The sequence below is a fragment of the Passer domesticus genome, chromosome 1 (assembly GCF_036417665.1).
Source record: "Passer domesticus isolate bPasDom1 chromosome 1, bPasDom1.hap1, whole genome shotgun sequence".
Classification (NCBI taxonomy): Eukaryota; Metazoa; Chordata; class Aves; order Passeriformes; family Passeridae; genus Passer; species Passer domesticus.
In genome coordinates, this window is record NC_087474.1 from 35,706,980 (window position 1) to 35,728,605 (window position 21,626).

The 21,626-nt window shown below is 40.5% G+C and overlaps 3 long non-coding RNA genes across 4 annotated transcripts; 1 reads left to right on the top strand and 2 right to left on the bottom strand.

The window, feature by feature from the left end:
* Nucleotides 1-4,020: 4,020 nt before the first annotated feature.
* On the bottom strand, nucleotides 4,021-9,025 carry LOC135297016 (uncharacterized). Of its 2 annotated transcripts, none has more exons than XR_010359028.1 (2): nucleotides 5,365-9,025; nucleotides 4,021-4,229 (listed from the first exon to the last, which is right to left on the bottom strand). It is a non-coding gene; the product is annotated as an uncharacterized LOC135297016 (long non-coding RNA). The 2 variants fall into 2 exon arrangements; XR_010359027.1 differs by having other exon boundaries at nucleotides 4,825-9,025.
* Nucleotides 9,026-9,199: 174 nt separating this feature from the next.
* Nucleotides 9,200-20,939, bottom strand: LOC135297023 (uncharacterized). Its single transcript, XR_010359032.1, has 3 exons — nucleotides 19,053-20,939; nucleotides 17,765-17,792; nucleotides 9,200-11,757 (listed from the first exon to the last, which is right to left on the bottom strand). It is a non-coding gene; the product is annotated as an uncharacterized LOC135297023 (long non-coding RNA).
* LOC135297026 (uncharacterized) lies at nucleotides 12,514-16,487 on the top strand. Its single transcript, XR_010359034.1, has 3 exons — nucleotides 12,514-12,667; nucleotides 15,968-16,093; nucleotides 16,418-16,487. It is a non-coding gene; the product is annotated as an uncharacterized LOC135297026 (long non-coding RNA).
* Nucleotides 20,940-21,626: the final 687 nt, after the last annotated feature.

Sequence of the window (21,626 nt, forward strand, 5' to 3'; positions counted from 1 at the left end):
TTTAAGAGTGTTTTCATTATTTTCTGATTACTTATCCAGCATTGCCAAATTTTACTTTTCTTTTATTAAGTAATTTAATACTCAGAGCTCACAGAAAACTTAACATGTCATCCATCTCTTTCAGTTTAAATGATTAAAAGCAAACTCCATTTCTTAAAGTAGATTCTTTTTTTTTTACACATTGCACATCTGAACTTGCAGTGAGACTAATACCAAACAAATAAAAACTTTCTTTTTTGAAACTTTTGAACAAGTTAAAACACATCAAAAACTGCATTCGCAGTAATTGATACTAATTAAAATGCTGAAGCCGCATTAACAAGAAATGAAAAGGAGTATTTTGGGTCTTATCTTTTGCAACCTGAATGTTTTTCAGGCTCAGCTTTTCATAAATGCAGAAATATTATACCTTGTATTATTTCCGTGGAAAATGCTATTGCTGCTTGGTATTTTATGGGGTGTGGTTTATAATTTTATTAACACCATCTGTTGTTTAAAAGATAATATAGAATGTTTAAAAATTACCAAAAATGCTGGTGTACACAGAATTAGGAGCAACATTTGCAGTTTGCTCTTTGCCTGGCAATTCATCTGCACATAAAGCTGATTCATATTGAAGACAGTTGAATTTAACTCCTTATGGTTGATGGGATGCTTTAAATATCTCCACTGGCTTATGTATTAAAACACTGTTGGTATCAGGAACACATTCTGTATCTGAAACAGCCCTTGCTGCCAGATCTTAAAAATCCTAGAGGGTAAGAAGGGAAATGAAAGGCCATATTATGAAAGGACTAAGAACACTGAAGATCACCTTCCACCATAATGAAAGAATTAAATGGCTTTAAAAGGGAAAGGCAGGCCAGCAAGATGGATGAGGAATGGAATGTTTGCATGTCTTATGCTCTGCTAGAAGCGCTTAGGCACATCCAGAGACAAAAAAGAGTTTTTAATTACTGAATAAACCCTTTTTCCTGAAGCTGAATGGAAACACATCATCATGGGCAGGTGGTTTTGCACATTTCTCTCCGCCCACAGCCTGAGAGCAGAACCAGTTAAAATACAAAGGCAGGAGAGGTCATAAATACAGGAGGTAAGAAATGCCTGAGTGAACTTGGAGAAGGATCGGTGCTACAAGACCAGGAGAGATGCCTGTGGCTGGCTGGTGTCTCGGCCAGGTGGAGAGCTATTTCAGCTTTGCTTAACAGGCAAAGCATCAAGGCCTTCTCAAATCTTTGTCTATTACCTAATTATTTAAAATAAATAGCCAGTTGCATTTAGAGACACAAAACACTATTAGATAGGAGTTTGCCAGTCACACTATGATTCTTCTGGATTTATGGGCCAGAGACAATTGTTCTTTTTGCTAGAGATATACAAAAAAGAAGATAATTTCCAGCATGATTTCCATATTGCTCCAAATAAAATTTGTAACACTTTGGCTTCCAGCTACAGATTTCCTATCTAAAGAATATGCTGGGGAGGACAAGTCCTCCTGTTACCAAGGAATGGAAAATCCTTGTCAAGGAAAGGCACATCAGCCTGTTACAGGCTGCCAACACAAATATTTTGGACCGAGAAAAACTACATTTCAAACTAACAAGGATCCAGGTGACATATGCTTTATTTAACTCAATATCATAACCTCATCTATCAGGAAAAATGGACTGACATAGCTACTCTAGGGGAAAAACAAAGTGTTCTAACTAGTCATATACAGAATTAATATTCTGTGGTAAAAAATCCAAACCCCAAGCAAACAGACAAAATCTCCTGCATGGGTGGATATACTTTATCTTGGAATTAGGTTGGGTTTTATTTTAGAATCATTATTCCACTAGTCACAATGCATGGTAATTATTCCCAAATAAAGTCTTTTTTTTTATGGCAATGAAGTGTCCACAGGGAGCTATCACAGAGTAGTTATCCTGGAATTGCTATGCTTCTTAACTTTCCCCAAGTAGACAAGCCTTAAGAAATCATATCCAAAAGAAGTTTGAGGAGAAAAAAAAGTGCCTCTGCATGTGTTACAGCATCAAGTGAGTGAGTGCTAAAAGTGATACATTGTAATGTAGATACTGTAAACCACACATTTATCCCAGGAAGGTACACTGTAATAACAGCAGAAAAGGATTTTGTGGAAATGTGTAATAAGAATTTATGCCTTTTCTTTTTTCTTTAAAAATGACTTTCAAATATTTCAAATTGGGCTTTCATCTTTATTCAAAGCAGATGCACTGTTTACTAAACAATTTTATGGTATTCCCTCTCTGGATCTGCTGGGAAGCTGTGATTAACAGCGATGTTCAGTCTTTTGGAATACGGTAGCCATGGTATGGTGCTGGGTCATAACTCCTTAAATGAGCTGAAATGCTCAACCTGTGGTATGTTCCCCAACAACAAATTAAAATCAAGGATGAGAATGCGGAACATTTTATAAGCTAAGCTGGTACAACTTCTATTATATTTATACCTTACTGAGTTGCACAGCACCATTCAGCACAGTACTCTTGCTTCAGCTTGAGTGATGTTTAGTATAGTTGTAGCTGAATTCATTATATTTACGTCATATTTTCACACTCTTGGAACTTGTAAAAAAAGTCCATAAAAACTATGTATAAGGCACAAGACTCCTGGAGTTTGTGGTTCTGGGCAGAAGCTGGACTATCCTACCACTGTATGTCAATCTCAGGGTATCTTTAATTATTGGTGAACCAGAGAGGATCATCTCCTCTGACTCATGTCATTTCTTCATTGGAGAGGTACGCTTGCAGTGCCCTGGACTGTTTCAATGTCATCCCTGGGGCCCACACTGTGTGCCATGCATTGGACTCGTCCCCACTCCCATAGTCACTGTGGGATCATTGGTAAAGCCATCCTAACACTTGATCCCACATGAAGGTCCCACCAATATGCATGCTCGCTGAAGTATGTGGCCACTCACGGGGTTGTAGAAGGAAGGGAAGAAGAACACAATGTTCCAGCCTAGAGTAGAAAATGCTAGTTCTGTTGGGAGCATGAAAACCAGTTATCAGGCACCATATCTACCATCCAAGGCACCTTGACAAGCACCAGTGTTAACTCCATGCCTAGTGCACAGTATCTGGCTGGTGAGAGCTGCTACTTCTGAGCCCAGATCCAATATTCTCAGCTGCTCTGGGTGCCTGTCACAAGCCAAATAATGTTGCAGTGGTCTCCTGGGTAAGGAACAAATGACCCTCTGCCTGTAATTTTGGGATAGGTGGAGGAGCACCACTGTTTTTTGCTTTTCTTTTTCTTTATTTTTCCTGGAGCAGGCAAGTCACTCATGCCAGGACAAAGGCTGGTAGGCACTGTCTTCTGGAAGGTCACCAGGTAGCTCTCCCCAGCTTGGGGGAGAGCAGCTTGTCGTTTGCTAACCCACTGGCCTTCCAAATCCAAGCAACTGTGGGGGGAGAGGGAGGTCTGCAGGGTCTCTGCCAAGGCTTGCCGTGACCTTAGGTGCTGCCTCAGTAGACACAGCTCCGGCAAGAGGAGAGCCATGTGCAATGCCATCTGGACCCACGCTGGCGAGGTGACCCTCCCTCCGGCACTCTGGTCACGGACACCTGTGCCTGAGTCTGCCTCCAGAGCCCCAGTCCCTGCTCCTCTCGGATCTCACCCCGGGAACTGCTCAGGCATCTCCCTCTGTCCCTTCTCTCTGTAGACAATGGTGACAAGTTGCTTGTCCACCCCAGCTAGTCCAGGGCTCAGCAACATGCACATTTGAGATGTGGATCTCTGTGGCTCCTCTATGAGGAGATGTTTGTGCAACCTTCTGGGACCCTTGCTTGTCTCTGCAGTCACCCAGCAGATGTAGGCACTCAGGGACTGGCTTGTCCTCTCTTTCACAGCCCTCTAAAGCTGTCCCAGAAAATGGGGTGAAGCACGAGAATTCACCTTAATATCCCCTTAATTTCAGTTAGTTTGAAAGGGCACACTTGGCAAGTATGAATAAATAATATTCTAATAAGTAATCAGCATTGAAAAGAATACTTGAAATAATGTAGGGATATTGTCTTCAATATACAAACACTTCTCCTAACTTCTTGTTTGGAGAAATGGGAAAAAGAAAAAAAAAGATCCACCAAAAAAACTGTTGGGAGGGGTTGTTTGTTTTTGTGAGTCTTCTAGCTCTTCTTGTGTTTTCATCTTGCTCAGCAGGACTGCCAGACCTTTCTCTTCACGTTCTGATACTTCCTCTTTGTGATCTGGATGAAAACAGTAATTGCAGAAACATTTGAATTTTTTAAAAACATGTTACTGAACTTTTTTAAAAGAATTGTCAGTAATGTTTGGACTCAAATTTGAGAGCTGGCTCATGAATCCCATGCTGGAGTGATAATATTTATATTTTTTTGGCACCAGATACTTGTTCCTATTGCTTTCAACTATTTTCAGGCAGGAAAATAAAATATTTGTGCTGTTTCTGATAATCAGCCTGTTCCTGCACACTTTCTTAACTGGTATATTGCTGAGGATACACCATGAGAAATGTCCCAGGTAATGCCTTTGCAATAAATGGGGCAGTCTGTCCACAAACATGGAGGTATTCTCATATGCCCACTTAGTTTACAGTCTTCATAGTTTTTCTTCCTGCAATCCTGATCATTAGCACTAGGGAAATGAGCCACACTACAATTCAGGCTAATTACCATGTTTTAACACATTTCAAGTAAGAGCAGTGCTGTTTGAAACCATGTCAGCAGGTTGCACACTGATGGAAATATAACTCTCTTTTTTACTCTGCATCACTTGCATTACTGTCCCCTCAAACCCTTCTCCATCGTGTCCAATATCCCTCACCTTTTCATGAGCAGCCTGACCTCAGTCCATCAGCTGTTATAACTGTAATAAGTAAGAATGTTAATTATTTAGCTATTAATTCCTTCGTCTTGTTTGCCCTCAACTTTAGGGTTTGTCACATCTTTCCAAGTCTAAAGCATTGGGGGAAAAAAAAAGTTTTTCTTTGTTTTAAAGCTTGTTTTGTTTTGTTCTGCTGTATATCAGGAAGTATATAATTCCAACACTTAAAAGGTCAAGGTAGTATGCTGTGGTTTTACTTTGCATGCCTGAAAGAAAGGTCTTTTCCTTCTAGCACATTCCCTCCATTTCTGTAGGAGGCTCATTTTCCAATGTTGTGAGAATTATGGGATACATGTCCCCAGCATTCTTTTACAGAGACATGGAAAGTGACCAGCCTGACATCTCTGGGTCTCCAGTTGCATCAGGGGGGTTGTGGTTGGTGTAGATGGAATGATCTCATGAAGATCAATATAAGGATTGCAACTGAGACTATATTCCTTTTTTTTCCCCCGTAATTTTAGAGAACCTCATTGGTCTGACCTCTGTTTTGATCCTGAGATGAAACTGGCTAAGAAAACTCGGCCAGGCTTTTTGAGGTTGCGAATAACTGGACAGAAATGGTGGCCAGGAATCCCTTGGTGATGGACCTCACACAGTTCATATAATTCTTAGGTTCTCCTTGGCACTTAATTAAAAAAAAAAAAAAAACAAACACCCAAACAATTAATCTAAGTCTGATGTTTTTCCAAAACAGTGTGTTAGCATGTGAATCTACTGGCCCAATGAGAGTTACATGGGCTGCTTATGTAGAACAGCTGTATAGAGACACCACAGTCCCTATGGACTGTCCACCACAGAGCTAAAAATGGGATTAGCCTTGGCATGGCATCTCATGTACAAAAAAGAATATTTGTTTTGGTGGAATGTCTGTGACCCCCTTTATTCTTATTACTCTTGATGTTTCAGCTCCTGATACCGAGGTATGTCGGAGTATAAAAATAAGTTTCTTTTGTGCACTGGATATAAACAGAAGTAATTTAAATGTGCCATTTCACTCTCACAGACACAACAAAAAGTCCCTTATGGTTTAGCTTCATCAGGTGTGTTAACTTTACCCAAGGCTCATGGTGCTGACAACTCTATGATTCATAAGGAAGCATACCATCAAGAACCTCAAGGAGTAGAATTTAGATGTGGCTTGAAATATAAGACAGAAATTTAATGTAATAATGACAAGCACTTGATTTTGCCATAAAAGTGGAAGATACAAGGTCAGCAAGTGAAATATGAATATGGGTACTAATATCAGCACTTCAGCCAGGGTTCCAATACAAAGTTTTTGTTCAGAGGCTTGTGACTCATTTATAAATATTTACCAAGGTGGCAAAACCTTCACTGAGGAGCTTGGGAGGTTTCTCTAAACAAACATTTTATCAGAAGAATAGGTGTTCCATCTTGAAGCTTGTGAAATGATGTGGGAAATTTCTACTCTGAGTTGGAGTATCCTAATGCAAAACATTCGTAGGACTGCAAAACAACAAATGCAGAAATAGACTGTTTTGCATTTAGTTTGTCTTGGTTTTTCTTTAAACCAAGCTTGGATCAAAACAGATTTCAAAAAAAAATGCCAAAAAACCAAAAAAGAGTTTTCAAACACTTAAGAATAATTTAAGCACAGTTCTACTTAAAGCCATGTATCTTGAAAATGGTCCAGTCCAGAGCTAACAAGGTCTGTACACACCACTCTCAGCTTTCCAACTAGTTGAGCCCTGAATTTTCAGGGGAAAAAATATATGTGTTATAATAAATCTCAGAAACATTATTTCACTTGGAAACACATTTGAAAGAACTGCATGTCCTCAGAAGTGCAGTCACATTAGTAGTAGTTCATTAAATGGTTCTACTTTTTGAAGCATGTTAAGTCTGCAGGATCTATCCATGTGAAGTAAAATTGCAGACTGAAAAACTTGTAGATGTCTGATAGTACAGAAGTTACTCTTGTTATAAATCAGTCTTTTTTGTGGTTAAATGATAGGGTGGAGAAGGGTGAGGGTGAAGCAAGTAACTATCTCTCCTCTCCATCTAATTTGAAGGAACATTAAAAGATGAATGAGAAAAGGATTTTCTTAATTTTAATTTTACAGCAGCTTCACAGCTGTCTGAGTTTAGCTTTTTTTTTTTTTTTTTTTTAAATTTTCTGGTAAAATTGGCCTTCACTGAAAGAATGCTATATGTGTAAGATACTGCCTTTCCAGAGGCATCATGTTCCTAGATGGAAGAAGCAGGATTTCCAAGCAGTGTCAGATGCTGTTTGGGAGCAGAGTCCTGGCTCTCTCTGCTCCATCTCTCATATGTTGGCTGCTCATGTTGTAGGACACTAATGAACTCTAATAGACCTTAATGACGAGGAAGTTCTGCTGAAACCAAGGGTATACACAGGACAGCACCACTTCTCTCCACAGCAGGACAACAATCAGAAGTTATGTGCAAATGGTCACTGGCAGATGCTTGTTAGAGATTGATGACTTTTTTTTCTTATACTTTTATTTTTTTTTTTCCTAGCAGTCCTTGGTGGCTTCCTAATTTAGATGGCAAAATGTAAATAGAAAATGAGTCCTTAATTGTAAGGCTGTACATCCATGATCCTCACTTTTAAAGAACAGCGCATGGCCCATGTCTCTGAATATTAAAAAGATTTTATTTATGTGTCTCTTTTCAGGAAGCTGTAAGAGTGTTATCTGATTTACCATGATCTGTGAAATTGCACCCAGGAATTGCCTAAACTTTTTTTTTTCTTTTTTTCCTCCACGACTGTATATTTATTATTTAACTGCTGTGGAGCATTTGGTCAACTAGTAAGATCATATTTACATTCCAGCAGTGATATGTGGCCTCAATCAAAGATCAGAGCTAGATCATGGGCTTTTTTACAAGTTGCTTTGGTTTTGTTAAATTAATAGGAAAAGAGATTATTCTGACCCAGCAAGTTTACAAGTTTACATCAGGATACAACAAGGTACTGAGACAGATGAGTAAGTGGTAAATGTGTCAAGAGGAAAAGGAGGTGGAGGAGGAGAAAAGCATATTTTTTCCATAAGAAATAGCAATTTCCACTCTTTACCTGTTTGGTCACTGTTTCTTCTGGGATATAGATTCCAGGACAGATTATTTGCATGTGAATGAGTCCTCCATCCTGCAAAAACCTGCACAGGTGACTAAATCCATACATTTGCTTTAGAGGATTGAGGCTTCAGGGTTTTACACTTGTGCAACTTCAGCCTCATGTTTGATTCTGTCTTTTGATTACCTTCTTGCCTAATGTCATAATGACAAAATGGCAATCAGGCACTTCTGCTTTTATATTTACAGTAACTTTGAGTGATCATATGGGGACTCACACAGGAAAGCATAACTTACTTTGAACCTCCTACCCTTTCCTCATGCATGGCTTAAAATAAGTAGGCACAGTTATCAGACTCTTGTCAGGACTTGTAACTTGTCTGCAATAACAAGGTTAACCAGCAATAGCTGTCTGTGCTCTGTGGTTGCATGCCAGTAAAACACTGACAAATTGAAAACTGTAATGAGAATAAACACATTATGAATATACCAAGCACATTGACACTTTTACATTGAAACTGCGGTCATGGTAAGTTGCCTTGTCCTAACCAACCCCTGCTGTTTGAAATAGGGCCCCATTTTAAACTTATCATGTGCTCTAAAACAGTGGTAATAAATGTGTCCCTTACGCCATAACCCTAGGTTTTCAGGACGTGGTTTAAAATGATTTGCCTGCTTGGTGTATTCCTACTTCTCTCAGTAAACAAGATTGAAAGTTAATAACAAGAATGGTTTCATAAATGAAAACATAAATTGTCACAGAGCTGAATAGACTTATAATTTATAGGCAATCAGAATTTTCAAGCAATAATTGTTGTATTATTTTTGTTTGGGCTTCTTTTAGAATTTTGTTTTTTCCCCTGCAGATATGATTTGGCACGTGTAGATTAATAAAAGATTCACTGAAAATGATTTTCCGGCACTGAATTCTCTTAAAATGCGCTCAGTGATGTTCTGTAAATCACGCAGAGGATTCTACGGACAGAAAAGTGTGACTTCCTGGTTTGGTATACGGCACACACGCAGGTGGTAAGGATGCAAAGGATGTGTTACTACATGGGGACTGAGAGCTGTAGGCCTGCATTTGGCTCTTTGCACTTGAAAGCGGAGCGCAGGGGGTGGTTTGGCTCGGTGTGCCCTGCTCGGGAGCGCGGCAGTCGGTGCGGTGGGCAGCCCTGGCACGGGCAGCGCATCTCTCAGCAAGCAGGTGTGCCGCAGTCAGGAGCGAGCTGCATTGGCAGCGCTGCGCGGGGAAGTTTGTGCCGCGCCTGCCAGCGCTGGCTGGAGCAGTCAGTCTCTTTCTGCTTTATGCGAGCCTTCCCGATGACTGTTTAATGTCACCCCGCTTCCTGCCCCTCTAACAGGTGACGTTTGGCCAGCAGGGGACATGAGATGCAGGAGCGGAATGGCAGGGTAGGAAGGAAACTTTGGACCCTGGAGTAATTCAGGTAACCCAGCGGCTGGAAAAGGAAGGAAGTGCTTTTGAGTCTCCAGAGCTGTTTGTGCTGTGGAGGATTTGCTCCCAGCTGAGCCTTGGCATCCATGCAGGACCTGACAGGTTGCCTTGTGGGTGTCCTAGGCAGCCCAAGAACTACGGTAGCCTTTGTTGTCACTCAGATTTGGGGAGCAGCATGTCAAAAAGGCAAAGGAAGGAGGTGGGGCTGTAGACCTATTATCCCTCTTTATCAGCCTGTGGAGCTGGGCCAGTACCTGAGGGAACAACGTGGCGTGTGATTGCTCACCTCCCATGAAGAGAGGGTGCATGCCTTGAGACTGTAGCTGGGTGGTTTTACTATCCTGCCAAAAATTCAGAAATTTCCCTTTTTGTGTCAGGATGAAACAAGTGTTCTAAGGCAACTCTGAAGAAGCCAGTAATGTACAGGATATTAGGACACTCACATGGAAGATGCTAGTGTCCCATGCTTCAAGCCCTGATTTTGCTTCATTCTAATTTGAACATTTGAACCTGCCAAAGGCCATGTACAAAACATGCCCACTTTTCACCATCCTAGCATTTTTTCAAGGGTGGGATTTTCCCCACCTCTCTGCGCAAATATCACCTCCACCCTGTGTGAATTTAAATTAAGTGCAATTCACAGTCAGACAGAGGCCAAGCAGAAGAGGTGAGATACAGCAGCCTGGATTAAGACAGCCTGAAGCTGCAGGCTCAGCACCAGGCAGAGTTTTGCCACTGCCGCACTTCAATAAAGTCACCTCCTGGAGAAGGACAGGAGTCAGCAGAGGGAAAAGGACTCCAGCACTGCACGACAGTAGACTCAATCTCATCTTTGTCTTGGTGGCAGGAGTGAAAGGTCACTAACACTGAGGACAAGATTTGTATTTCCAAGGGTGAATGGACAAGGCCACCTGTCTGTGTAAATACTTTCTGAGGGCTGTAATCATGTTCTCTAACTTCAGCACCCTGAATTAACTGATGCAGGTGCCTACATCTTTCTGGGGTTTACAAAGAGAAATTAGGCTCTCAGATCAGCTTCCTGAAGGCAGGAGACACCCTCCTTTCACCTGTTTGGCCTGTAGCTGCTGCAGCAGAAGGGCATGGCTCTCCTATATAGTGTCTGTGTCTTACACCTGTCAGCCTTGGGCTGGTATCTTGGCTACCCTAACTTATTCCACGAATTTGATAGCAATTTGGAAGAAAGCAATTTAATCCTGGGCTCCTACTTTTAATTACCCTGAATTTCAACTGGTCTAGGTGTCTCAAGTAAAGCATGCCTATACGTGACAATCTCCTCCCTCACTGGGGTCTGTGCATATCAGCTGAGAGCCCTAATCTTGCAGTCCTGGCAACCTTGAGAAGAGCACAAACTTGGTTTGGAAAACTCACACAGGTGGGTTCTGCTGGCATAGATCAGATGGCAGGACTAATACCATGTTTCCATTCAACCTCTTCTTAATCTCCTGTTCATTTTCTCATCTCTCCCTGATGACTGATTACTAGACTCATCTGTGATTCCTGGCAAAAGCTTATATTAATGCAATTTCTCAGATCACCTTCATATTTGGCTTCTTCAGTAGAAATATTCTATTTTCTTTTATCCCAAATCAACAGACTTAAATGCTTTTCATTTCTGTAATTTACAGATTCAGATGGCATTGAACTGGCTCTTGGAAAATATTAAATGAAGTAGATAAAAGTGTTGAAGCAACAGTATTCATTTACTAATTTTTTCAGTCCTAAGGTGTTAACTACAGAAATGATGCTCTAGAATAATTTTGTTTTGAGTGAGCTGAGGTTTGAGCTTTTACCCCAGGAACAATATTCCTAAGAAGACTAAATTGTTTTAACTACTGGTTCTCTCAGGTCATCTGCCATATTGATGTGTTTGGCACACATGTAATCTTTGTTGCTGCTAAAGAAAGCCTTTCCAGTGATTCTCTGCTTTTCTACAGCGCTGCCTTTGGCTACTCTTAGTAGCCAAGCTAAGGGTAAACCTGTGCTGCAGACACCAGCATCGCATGGAGCTGTGCAATAATGCAGAGCTGCATGGAGGTTAATCTACTCTGCCAAACAGACTTTGGCTGAACTAGCCAATAGCCACCATCTCCTATTCAATTTTATATGATTTAGTCCAAAACCAACTGTCAGTCACAGTAGGGGCTGTGTTACTAAACTGTCAGTGCACTGTCAAGGAAAAAATGCTTCAGGTGCATGGCAAAGTGGTACCCACACAGTGCTTTGCTATAATTACATGGATGTAACTAACGAGGGAAAAGGTGTTGTAAATCTCTTTCATCCAGTCTTTCGCTGTTCTCTTGTCTTTCTCCAAACAATGGTCACAAAAGGCCTGGAACCTAGGTAAAAATAACAAGCGATAAAATTCAACATTTAGAAGAAATAAACACCAGTAAACTGAAATGAAAATGGACCCTTTGAAATTGCCCCTTTAACTGATGTTTTCTTCCCAACATTTAAGGATTATATTAGCATTTTGAAAAGATTTTTGATAAATATGGATGTGGGAAAGAAATACTGCAAAGGTATCTACCACATATAGCTTAGAAAAACCATGTGCGTATTCATGTCAGAAGGAGAAATATATTACCTGGCACCAAGGCAAAGAGCTTGCAGAAGATATGAGTGCTCTAATCTGAGTTCAAATTTTTTTTAATTTAAATATTGTTTTGTTCATGTTAGATTAGGTCTTAGAAGTTATGGCTGAGAACAAGACCCTAATGAATATGCAAAGAATAAAATGACACTCTAAAGAAAAAATATTATTAGAGATAAGCAACAAATGATTTTGAAATGACACTAATATTCAAAAGTTATATTTCTGTTCCAAAAAAGGCTAAACTGTCATAATCTGAAACATCTGAAGTATCTCATTACTATATTGCATTGTAGATAAGCCCTTTTCTGCTACTCCTTTACTCAAAGCTGTGGCAAGCTTATAAAATTTCATGCAATATAGAAGGGTTCAGTAAATCTGGGTTTATTATTTTCTATTTTGTTAAATACAGAGAATCTTTCAATCTTCCCTTAAAATTTCTCCAGAAAATAATAGAGGTTTTCCCACCACTATTTTTTTTGTAGCCAAACAAGTCCCAGCTACCTACCATGTGGGAGGAGAGAATCTAAAATGTAAACAGGTTAATACTACACCATGACATCTGGTAGTGATGAAGCTGAAAGAAAGAGATGGTTGGAACGATGCTGATGAAAGGTTGCTTCAACTCAAGCAGAGGAGAGAAAGTCGTTCAAGTAAGTGAGTGAAACAGAGAAGCAGATGAGAAAATTATGCTGCAGGCTAAGCTGCAGGAATCAAAATGAAATTTCCTTGAATAAGTGTTTTGTAACTGTGCTCACTAGTCCAGGAAACTAAGCAGACTGAAAACAGAAAGTTGCATCATTCAGGTAAAGGGCCAAAACACCCTTTTAAGACTACTCTTTCAATCAGGGCACTTTTAATAATTTTTTTCTGATCACCTTGTCTTTCACAGACAATTATTTAAGTGTTAAAGCATAAACAGCATAATTTTCACATGTATTTTGTGAAAGTAACAGAATTACAATACAGTGAAAGTTACACAAATAATTTAGGAACCAAAATGCCACTGCCATATTATTGAAGGTCCTGTGCCATTACATACCATCTCTTCTCTTTTGCATGGCTTTGAGCACTGGTTTTAAAAGTTACCCCTGCCAACAATTTAGACAGACATTGATTATTAGTCAGTCAGCTTATTCTCTTGTTTGCTGCTTCACTTGTATGAAATGCACACTTTTCCATTTCTATTTTTTAGCATTTTTTCATCAATCTTTTTTAACTAGGCAGAGACAGCTTTAGCAAGGAGCAGTAATATGTAAGTGGGATAAATTTATCTTTCAAAAGCTTACACTTGGTCTTGCATGTTTTCTTGTCATTAAGGTTAGATCTCTCTCATTTTAAAATACTCAGTGTTGCATTTTTAGATATCCTGCCAATCCAGTTTTAACTTTAGGGTGTCAATTTTTACTTTTCACTCAAAATTCAATTCATTTGTTCTCCATGAACTTGAAATCATCTTCCTAACACTTAGTCCCTTCTGGCTGTAAAAAAAAATAAAAATCTATGAATTGATAAAAGCATGATGCACTGCTTTATAATGCTTAACAATAGTGTTTTTCTGATAACACAATTAATAATTTCTGTCATATTTATTTTAAATACAATAAGCATTAAAATTGGTCTCCAAGAGCTCTGCTAGAGTTATACTTCATTTGTAGATTTCTGAAGGATTATTTTTACTTGGATCATTTCAGGGATCTGGTTTATTTCACAGCCCAACATCTAGTTGTGTCAGCATGACCAGGGGGAGGCAAACTGTGAAGTGGGGAGTGGGAAGGAGGAAATAGAAAGTTTCTTCCCTGCCAACTCCTCTGTATCATTTAATGACAACTTGCATCACTCCCTAATTTTTTCTGCACCTGAACCCTTTAACTCCAAAACAAGGGTTACTTTTCATAAAATGACCAGCTGAATTAACTAGTCAGGGCAGGTTAGAGCCTGGCCTCTACTTGCATTAACCTTTCTGCATTGAGGATGCAGTCTCTAGCAAAAGCATTACATGCTTCTTCCTAAACCTCCCCACACATCCACAAGGTCAGATAAAGTTTTCCTGTGGTTACTGGGAACAAATCACATGATAGACAGCTTATCACACTTTAACTAATATTTTCTATATAACTTTTACCCATAAGAACAAGGAGGGAAGAAAAGCCTTGGGTTTTGTGTTGTTTTGCAATGTGGTTCTCAGAAAAGTGAGTTTAATCTGAGTCGTCAGGTATTGGTCATCAAGACTAATTTTGATATGGCCTCAGAGTTTCCATCTCTGAAAGACACTGATTTAATCACTATTTTCCCTTCAGAAACATTTGGTGGAGAAATTTTACAGTAAAACCCCTAAGAGTGGCCTAACCAATGACATATACAGCAACACTGATGAACATCACAGAAGCCACCTCTGACACAGATGACAATATCTGTTGTGGCTCATACCTTTTGCACACAGTGGACACAAAGAGATGGCTGTTATATTGCCTTTTTTCCCAGTATTTTTTTAAATTGTATGCATGATTTTGTATATGTAAGGTACTGTTACTGCAACTGTTTATGGGAAGCACAGGAGAAAAATAACTTCTCAGAAAGAAACAGCAACAAACTTATATTCTGTGGAAGAAACCAAAAACTTGTTTGCATTCAAAGAACCTGTAGGATAGCTTTAAATGAAGCTGCAAAACTTGGAGAAACTTTAATTTCATCAAGAGCTGATGACACTTGAAACTTCTTGCAGCAACTAGGGAATTACACAAAAATTATGTTGCCTTTGTGTTTCTCAGTGAAAAGAAAATGTAAATATGGACATAGTTCATTACTTCTAAAAGGAAGACTATCAATTACTTTTAACAACTAAGTAGTTCCTTACAAATACAGAAAGTTCAAGTTGGTTTTGTTGTTTTTTGGTTTTTTTTGCTGCAAGTATTTTGGAGCCTACAGTTTTTCAGCCTCTTTACATTAATGGAGAAGCTAACAAACATTTGGTTTTTTTTAAGATTTCCTCATGTTGTACAACTACCACACTTTTTATTTAAAATCAAATAGTTGTGAATATTTCTTTACAATTGCCTCCTTTTTGTTTGACTCCTTCCTTATGTAAATGTTGGTAATTAAATGTTGCAATGGTATTACTGTCCGCTGCAATGCTGACAAATGCTGATGTACATTACCTAATCATTTTCTAAACCTAGTCGTTGTGATTCACCTCAAAAACTATTCAAAGAGTTTTCCCATAATACCTTTCACAAGCTAGCAGCATTATCCTGATAGCAGCAAAACCAGCTAGATCTGTCCTGGTTCCTATTGTTATGGCAAACACGTATGATATATATAGATACACTGTCTGATATTTCCAGCATAGTGTGAAATAAGTGGGTCAACTGGATCCACGTTCTCCTGGCAGATGAAGCACATTGTGCTAAATGATCTGCATTGACTAACAACTGACAACACAGGGATGTGGGCATGGGGCATAGCATGGAGAATATTATTTGCTTCCTACATGCCCAAAAGACAGCAGAAAAGACTCTCTAGTTTCCCAGAGCAGGCTTTTGGGAATGTGAGTTTAACACCATCAAACACACGTCCAGCCTAAGTCACACAGGAGACAGGTAGGCATGAGGATACAGATGCAGTCTGGTTATGCTAAGGCCAGGCTGTGACAGACCTGTTACCAACAGTGCATCACTTCTCTTCCTCATAAAACTGACAAGCTCTTCTCTGATGCATGCTGTTGCAAGCCTCTTTTCTATTCCTTGCAGACTAAAATTATGCTGTGTGTCTTTTCCAGTGAATAGAGCTTTTCAGCAACTATAAGTGAAATTTGATCCTGAAGATATATATGTAAAAATGTGGTTTATAATGATTTTACACAATGCTTCTAAAAAATATGCTATATTAAGGTTGCAGTATGACATCACTGTTTTTCATTGCCCTTTTTAATTTTTGGATGTCTGAAACTACAGCTTGATCCCTCAACTTCTGAAGTCTGTGAGGGTCTTTGCTTGGCATCAGAAAACTTTGGACCAGTTGTGTCAGTTCATCAAGAGAAAGACCCCATCCTCTGAATTTATCAGTGCGCAGTAAACAAGGTAAGTTTGCTGGGTCAGGGACAGATGGGTCATGTGAGTTCATAACTGTTCTGAACTACACAGTGGAGACCTTGCCCAAATGGTGGTTCTATGAATACAAAAAAATAGTAAGTGAAATTAAACTCTGAAACTATGCAATTAATTTCTGTTCTGGAGAACTAAGAGACTCCAAAAAGAATGAGTTCTCAAGTACTGAGGTGACCAACATTTCTAAAATACACCAGCACGTAAGCTTTTGCTGAGTAAACTATAAACTCCCACGCTATTGCAGAATGACTGTCAGTTCCTGCCTCATAACATCTGAACACCATTTTTTTTTCAAAGAGTTAATCAAAGTACACCACCAAGAATAAGTAATTCCAAGAAGTGCCATCAACGAACTCACTTGAACCCAGCTGAGGTGCTGCCCTACAACTTCAAACAAATGCACCACTTATGCCAAGCACTCTTCTGTTCCTCCCTGTCCATCACACCTCTGCGACAGGCATACTGCCACAAAGGTATAGAAAAGTCTAGAGAAAGACTGACACCAAAATGTAGTATTCCTTTCTCAATGTGCTAATGTTGTTTTTGCTTTTACTAACAGTGGCTGGTATACAATTTTGCAGTTTTCTGTTCCTGGCTTGATTTTAGATCACCTATGGCTAAGGGCCATAATAGTAGTTTTGGTTTGTTTATTTATAACATCTTTTTTTCTGGACTTTTTAAATTAAATAAAAAATCTCTCTGCCCACAGACAAGCTGTAGTAACTTTCAGTGGGAAAGTAACTTTCTGTCAGCAGTTTTTTGCATTTCTTCTCTTAAAAAAACCCCATATTATGAAAAAAGCTGCAAACCCCACAACTGTTTGCAAGAAAAAGAAATTGTAATTGATTCCTACAACAGAGAAAAATTATCTGATATTTGCACAAGGAGTTCATCAGTGAAACAACAGCCCATCCCATGAAGCACACTCCAACATTGTCAAAGCTTTTTATAGTAAAACAGACTAAGGGTGAAGGATTCATGTAAGTGGACAAGAATGTAACTCATACATTAATCAGTGATTGTGAATCAAAATTATTCTGGGTAATTAAGTAACTCTGAAGGTGTTTAAGTACACTAAAATAAAATAAAAAAACCACAAAAAAAACTAAGAGAGTATAAAATACCTTTGGCCTAAAGAAATCATAGATCACATTAATTTACCCTTGAATTCAGCCCAGCCACTGCTTAAGGTAGAGTACTGTGTAAATCTACAAAGCCAGCTACTACAGGCTCTCAGCTTGTTGAATGTTTTAATTAAGGGGATTCTGTCAAAGTATTTCTCACTATTAGGAGAATATTGTATACAAAACAACTAGAGAAGGGTGAACTCATTTTACCTCATTACAAGCCCATTCAAAGACCACTTCTAATCATGAAATATTATTAGCTTCTTGTTCTTTTCAGAAGATGATGACATAGAATAATACCTAATGATAAAATAAGGGAAGTAAAGAGAAGAAAGCAGCATGGGAAAAGAAATATCAACACCATGTGAAGAATGATTTTGATAATATGGACAGAAGAAAGGAAATATTAGTAATAGTAAATACTAGCAAAATAATACTAGTAATACCTTTTATTCATGGTCCAAAGAAATATCTGGCAGATCAGGAAGCTTTGTGAGTTTTTTTTACCATAACCTACCTGATAAGTTATAGTACAGTTCGAATTCCTATATGGGGAAAAAATAAAAAAGGCTTTAAGTTACATCAAAGAAATATCTGCAAAGTCAAGCTAGGCTCTTCAAAACCAGAAGAAGGTTATGTGGTCCATAAGAATAATGTAAGATGTTCACAGACACTGAGTTTGCTCAAGACTAATGATAATCCCTTGTGAAATGCAAACTGAAATTTGTTTGCCTACCAAAACAAGGCCTTTATCCTATCCCCCTTTCCATTCACAGATGCTGGCATGTGTTGGCTTGTTATTGTACTTTATGAATGTTGGCCTTTATTTCTGTGAAATAAATGTTATCAACTTCATTTGACAAAATGTAAAATTATATGTAAAGCTGACAGACTTGGAAAAAGTAATAGAAATTAAAAGGAGATAAACCTAACTGTAGGAATATGTGTTCTCTTGAACATTTCTTTTACTCTGAAGGGCTACATAATTATACCAAGCCATATGTGTGTCTTTTTTTTTCTTTAATAAATATTCCTGAAACTGGACAAGTGCTAATAGCACCGCTCAGAAGAATGACATCTATCATCCAGAAAGTTCTCATTATAGCTTACTTTATCAGTTCAATGATGAAAAAAAAATTAGCTATAAATCAGAATCTCTAATGTTTTAGCTGAACTTAAAATAATATTCTAAAGTCTTACCATAAAAATGTGGGATTAGGCTATCCAGCCACACAAGATGTCACTTCTCCTTTACCTGGAGATCTACATGATGAATTATACAGTTCCCACAAAGCACAGGACAGGTGGAATCTGAATGATACATCCCATAGCATATAAATAATGCAATATAAAGTAAACACTCCATAGGTTATGGGTTTTAGTATTCTGGAATCAAGATTTCTTATGCCAATTGGTAGCTCTTTATGTTCTTCACTGGTTTTTTAATAACAAGCTATTTGATCTTTCTGTCTAATTGCTCTCATGTTAATAATTATGCAGGATTAGGAAAGCTCCAACTGTGCATATGTGAGGATGTATAGTTATGACATCCCTGTAAAATCTTTGTGAGAAAGACATGACCCAGGGCAGTGAGGAAACTCTCCCGGCAGAGCTGACAAGTTGGGCACAGTGCCACGCTGATGTAGCTGCCCTGTGCCAGCTTGCTGGGCTGCCATGGGTGGTGGCCACCCCTCAGAGACAAAAATCTGCCCCAGAACTCCATGTCTGAGGGTGGCAGGGGACTTCCAGTGCTTTTATGGGTTCCATTTTAACTATATCAGAGTATGCCACAGTCTTTTGCTTACTTGTTGTCTCAGGCAGGGAAGCTGATTTTGCAGTTGTCAGCTCCGTGGGCTTTGCAGGACCCCCTGAGAGTCACCAAGCAGGGACTTGAAGTCCATGTCTTTGTATCACACGCACAAATGATGGGAACATTTTTCCTGTGACTCTGATGGTTCAGCAATGGTGGAAATGAGCAAACATGTCATCTTGGAAAAGCTGGCTGAAGAATGCTGCCTTTCTGCTTACTCAGCTTACTCCAACAGCTTCATGAGGCAATCTTTTGAGGACAATCACCCTATTTTCATTTTCAAAGTACTTCTTCAGGCTTGGCTATTTCAGCTACTGCTTTACTTACTAAGCAGCTCCATAAAAATTTGCACAAGCATGACAGAGGGGCAGAGGCTGATACAGAGGTAGGGACATGTCAGACCCACTTTGTTTCTAGTCGTATATTGGAATAACAAGATTCTTGCTGTTCTTGTTTAGCCACACTGGCTTTTGCACAGAGCAAGGTGGAATTGGAGGGGGAAGGAGAAACTTAATTTCTTTGCCTTCTCCCTGACTGCATAGGAAGCTGAAGTTTCTGGTAGGAAGATTCTGCTCCTCCCCGAGTCTCATGGCCCGTGTCATGGCTTTTTAGACATAAAATTTTGCCCCTTGTGTGGAAGACCATGTCTGTTTTAGCTGATTATGGAAGGATGGATCTAAGCACAAAGAAAAGACCAAAATAGTTTAGGCAATCAGCTTCTTCAGCCTTGTTCCTGTTTGAAGATAAGGGGTCTAGGGGACTCCTGTGCTCGCCCAGTGTGTGTAGGAAGCCATTTCTACACCCCTGTGCTTGAAAAACAGGTCTGACAGGGTACTGGCCTGCAACACTCTGGAAGAGCATGAGGCATGATTTCCCCATTTCCCATTTCTTTATGTTTTTGATTCACTAAGTAAGAAACAGGGCTGCAAGCACCCTGGTGTACTTGGGAGTGAGCTGGTTTCTGTTTCCTTCCCGCAGGCTCCTCAGGTGTTCATGTGCTGGCCGCACTGTGAGGACAGACACAGCAAGAGTGGAGGGAGCTCCAGGTGCTGCTCTTCCTGCCTCATTCCTTGCAGCCCCTCCACATGCTCACTGGTTAGAAAAAAGAAAAAATTAACCACACACTCATAAAAAAACCCCACCCAGCCGAGTCAAGTTCTTTCAGCAGGTTAAACTCTTTCTGACTGAGCCATTCTTGAGGTGTTGTTTGTACTGCACTCAGTTTTGGGCCCCTCACTTTAGAAAGGACATTGAGGTGCTGGAGTGTGTCCAGAGAAGAGCAATAAGACTCGTGAAAGGTCTAGAAAATGTCTTATGAGGAAGAGCTGAGGGTACTGGGGCTGTTTACCCTGGAGGAGCAACCTCATCCCTCTCTACAACTCTCTGACAGGAGAGTGCATTGAGGTGGGAGCTGTCACTTCTACTGTGACTGCAGTGAGAGGACCAGAGGAAATGGCCTTCAGCTGAGACAGGGCGGGACTCAGATTTGGTCAAATTTTTCACTCTTAAGGTGGTCAGGCACTGTAATAGGTTGCCCTGGGGAAGTTGGTGCAGTCACCATTCCTACAGGGGTTTAAGAGGCATTTGGATTTGGTGCTGGGTGTGGTTTAGGGGTTAGGCCTGGTTTAGTGGTTACAGTGTTAGTGCTAGGTGGACTGTATGACTTTAGAGGTCTCTTCCGAGCCTGATGATTCTATGATTCTGTGATTTGTCAGTGTAGTGACTACTAACTGTCCATACAAAAGACACTATTTTTTCATACTTTTGTACTATTCATCATAAGAAGTATTTCACACAACAATTTTCTTTTCCCCAGAATGGTCTTTCCCTAAGCCGGTCTTTTCTTCCCTGCCTCCACAGCGGCAGAAAGGGATGATGCAAGGATGGGACTTGTGCGAGCTCTCTCCTGCCTCTCCTCTCAAGCAGGCTGTGACTGTTCCCTAATACAAGCCAAGTACTTCACCTGAGCACAGTCATCAACTTTTTCCACACCAGCAGAAGCTATTTCTGCCACTGTGCTCTGCCTGCCCCTCCGTGCTCCAGCTACAGCAGCCAATGTGGGCTTGCACCGGCACCGCTCTTGCCAGAGCCACGGTGAACCAGAACCACAGAACGGGCAAGGCTCTGAGGCACACGGTGTGTGATTCTTGGGGATGTGCAGGGCAGAGCTAAGCTGGTGCGTGTGGGCCCCTTCCAGCCCAGGCTGTTCTGTGATTCTGTGCTCACTTTCAGGGCGTGCGCGGCCGTGGCGGGCCCCGAGCGGTGCACGGAGCGGGCACGGCCCCGGCCCAGCACGGCTCCCGGACCAGCACGGCTCCCGGCTCAGCACGGCTCCCGGACCAGCACGGCTCCCCGGGAAGGAGGAGCGCGGGCCGGGAGGGCGGCTGGCTGCCGTTCCCGGCGCGGGCCACGAGGTGGCTCCGCGCGGGTGACCCGGAGCCCTCAGAGCCCCCGGGGCCGCGCCGGCTGGGAGCACAAAATCCGCCTTTCTCGTTCTGTCACATTTCACAGGCGCTTGCTCATCGCCGGGTCTGCCGGAGGACAGGCACACCCCTCCGGCAGAGCTGAG